The sequence below is a fragment of the Frieseomelitta varia genome, unplaced genomic scaffold (genome assembly GCF_011392965.1).
Source record: "Frieseomelitta varia isolate USP_RPSP 00005682 unplaced genomic scaffold, Fvar_1.2 scaffold_851, whole genome shotgun sequence".
In the NCBI taxonomy this organism is placed as follows: Eukaryota; Metazoa; Arthropoda; class Insecta; order Hymenoptera; family Apidae; genus Frieseomelitta; species Frieseomelitta varia.
The window spans coordinates 7432-11388 of NW_025110647.1; the positions used below are offsets into that span (position 1 = coordinate 7432).

General features: G+C 37.9%; 1 long non-coding RNA gene across 1 annotated transcript in view; it reads right to left on the bottom strand.

The window, feature by feature from the left end:
* Positions 1-2094: 2094 nt before the first annotated feature.
* Positions 2095-3957, bottom strand: part of LOC122536590 — an 84255-nt gene continuing 82392 nt past the window's right edge. The window contains exon 4 of the long non-coding RNA XR_006308428.1: positions 2095-2247. This is a non-coding gene — a long non-coding RNA (uncharacterized LOC122536590). The remainder of the gene's footprint in view (positions 2248-3957) is intronic.

Consider the following 3957-nt stretch of genomic DNA (forward strand, 5'->3'; position numbering starts at 1 on the left):
TAGATTATGTGCAAATAGTTATTGTGTCCTGGATGTTTCTTAAAAATTATTTATCACCATTTTTGAAACGATTGTTTCATTTAGCCACTCCGCGATATAAAAATATAGGATATTTTACGTTATAATATAGGGGAGAATCTCGTTAAAATGTTTTTCTCGCCCGTATTTTTCACACCGTGTTATTGTATATATATGAATTTTCGGCATTTATTTTGAGAAACTCTTGAAGAGAAGAGAGCCGTGATCCGTTCGTTATTCCGTTTAATTACACCTCGCGCGATAGAGATAATCATACTCCTCCGCGGAGATAAATTTTCGTTTGCCTGAAATAAAAGCCTCTGGTCCGCGTATGAACAGAGACTAAAAAGGGAAATATTTTGAGGTTTGGGTATTACACCCAGAGACTGAAACCGAAATATTGTGAGGTTTAGGTATTATACCGGTATTTACTCCCTCATTATCGTAATATAACCGCTATTTGGGAAATCGGTTTTAACACCGGTATAAGACGGTCATACCGGTATTTTCATACGTACTTTATCTGTATTTGATGTCCACAACAGTAAAAATACCGAAATATATACCGGTACGGTACCGCTTTACTGACCAAAACACATTTTTCATTTTCTACGTACAGTGACTCTTATTAATATTCGGACATCATGCTATTCAAAATATTGTTGTGGATTTCGATTGTTTGCAATAGTAAATTTGGATTAATTTTTTAATAATATAATAGAACATTCATTATAGTTTATAGTAACATAAATTTTATTTATTTATTGCACACACTTTTCTTAATGTCAAACAATAAACTGAACTATGTCGAAATGTAGCGTGGCAAAAATATTCAGACATTTGAAAAACTACAATATTTGAACCTGAAAATTATTAACATAAACAATAATTAATATTTTGTCAGGTAGCCCTTAACTTCAATAATATATCGCAGACGCTTAGGCATATTTCCAGTAATTTTTTTTATGTAATTTAGCGAAATATTCTTCCATTCTACGATTAATCGTTGTTTCAACTCCTCTTTCGATTTATCGACGTACGATAATTAGTCATTTTTCACCGAGAAAAAGGAGAAACGTATCGAGAAATCGGTCATCTTTTAAAATTAAGTAAGAGTATCGTGGCTGATATTGTATGGAGATACAACGATGAATTAGTATTAGAAATAATAAAGGATACGTGTGTAAGCGTCATCAAATTTACTATCGGCAGCTTTATGAAAACATTTAATCATTGTCTCCTTTTCCTTTTCTAATATATTAATATTTTATTTACCGATATTATACCGAAATACATCTACCGACCTAACATCGTCTTGATAGCATCATACCGGTTATTCGCACAATTTCGGTTTCATCAAACGTAATCGAATAGTAACCTAAACATACCGGTATTTTACCGTAATACCGATTCGGTCTCTGCTGTGTACGAACGACCACGCGTTATTTAATGAGTATTTCCCGAGGTACGGAGAAGGGAAAAAAAGAAAAAAGGGGGAAGTAACTCGATTTTGGGAAGTCGAACGCGTGCCTGAATCTGGCTTCGAAACCAGCGGCGACACCGGCGGCGTTCCTCTAATTTTTGCGGTCCATTTTGCAGACAAACCACAGAGACAACTCGGCTGTCTTCCTTTTAAACCGGCAAATAGCAAGAAGAAGAAAATGCACCGGAAGAAACAGAACGGAGTTTTGCAACCTCTGGAGTTCCTCTCTCTTACTCATTGCCCGCGTGGCTTATTTACCCAGTGAGATTAAAATTTTTATTAAACCTCCGAGGAGCCGAGGCACGAGAAGTCTAACTGCTTTTTGATAAAACCGCCGCCAGGGAATAATTAGGAAATTAAAGGTGATACTAGCAACACGCGGTGGGGGAAAAAATTGTTATTCTATACTGGCCGCTAGGTAGTGAAATTCGAAGCTTTTGCATTTTTAATGCTGTTGCGGAATTAACGAACTCGCCGAAATAACGGATCTCGCATTTTTCGTTTTATAATTGCTCGAAGGAAACAAGAATACTCGGGAAAATTAATTACCGACAGTTATATATTTTTGCTTTTCAAATTCGTTTGTAGTTAGGGATGTTGTAGTTAGAAAATGCCGAGCTGATACTTACTAAGTGCGTGCGTTACAAGGTAAATCTCGATTTGTATAGTGGAATTTCGATAATTCAGCCCGTGCTCAGCGTGGGATTCGAACAAAGTGGCAGATTACTGGACTATACCTGTGATACCTGCAACAAAAAAAAAACAGAACAATAATTTGAGAAACGTTCGTTTACTGATGCGAAAATAAAAATACGCTAGTTTGTCTCAGTATTTTTAACATTTTATTAGAACACGTTATTTTATGAACTTATAGGGCGAAAAGGTAGGAGATGAAACTTTTGTCTCTATAAAGAAGAAATATTTCCAATGAAGCTTCTCATTAGCAGAGTACGCCCAACTGATTGAAACCTCTGCGATCAAGTAACCAGATACTGAGTTGATCATCTCCCTCGTCGTACACACGAGGGATAAATAAATATTTCTCTTCCGTCAATATCCGTCCGATATCGTGTCACGTGGACGGACGTGTGCTTTCCTGATACGCGAAACACAAAGACTCTGATATAATTTTTTTCCCCCTAGCAAAGATCCTCCCCTTGTAACATCCACACAATGGCATAAGTGGTGCACATAAGGGAGAAAAACCATTACTCTTGACGTAAGAACTGGGTCAGAAGATGAACGTGACACCTTTGACGATATCGGGAATTAAACTGCTAAAACAGCTTCTTGACAATGCTCGGTAAATGATTTCCGGCCTGATAATTCGCTCGTGTTCAGATACTCACAAGTGGAATGATCCCATTCGCAGTCAAACACTCGTCAAGTGGTCAGACACTCACAAGTAGAATGATACCGCGAGTGGTTAGACTGTCGCAAGTAGAATAAATTCGTATGTGGTCAAACACTCACGAGTGGAATGAGACGATTTCTGGCCAGACTATCGCAAATAAAATAAGTATGTTGTCAGACACTCGCAAGTAGAATAAGTCTATGTGATCAAATACTCGCGAGTGGAATAAGTCCGTTCATAGTCAGACAATCGCAAGTAGAATAAGTCTGTGATGAAACACTCACAAGTGGAATAAGTCCGTTCATAGTCAGACACTCGCAAGTAGAATAAGTCTATGTGATCAAACACTCGCGAGTGGAATAAGTCCATTCATAGTCAGAAACTCGCAAGTAGAATAAGTCTATGTGATCAAACACTCACGAGTGGAATAAGTCCATTCATAGTCAGACACTAGCAAGTAGAACGAATCCATATATCCTTATTAAGAATAATGGTTCTTCGTTTGTTTGAAGGACCGAAATCGATAACGTGGTTTTCAAGCCCTGCTTGAGATAAAGTTCCACCGTCCAAGTTATTGGTTCGCGTCGAAACTTCCAGACGACTAATTAAACACTTTGAACATCCTTCTTCCGTAAGACTCGCAGCTTCATTCATTTTCATTCTCAATCGATGTTCGATTCGAAGTTACGAGTCTTCCCGAAACAACCAGCCACGTTAAATTTCGCAAACAAAAAAAAACAAAAAAATTGTTGCGAAAACAAAAAAGAAAAAAAAGAAATGAAACAGGAGAGAAGAAGAGAAAACCGAACAGGTATCGTATAAACGAAACAAAGTGTAATCGGATAGAAACAAGAATTCCGCTTTGTAGTATCCACCGCGGCGATGAAGCTTGCATCAACGAACGCGTGTTTCAATTGTAACCGATGTACGAGGGATCGACGCAAAGTGTACACGCGAAATAAAGAGTGATTCGATTTATTGTCGTCGTTTAAAAGAGAGAGAGAGAGAGAGAGTATGTGTGTGTGTGTGTGTGTGTGTCTGTGTGTGTGTGTGTGTGTGTGTGTGTGTGTGTGTGTGTGTGTGTGTGTGTGTGTGTGTGTGT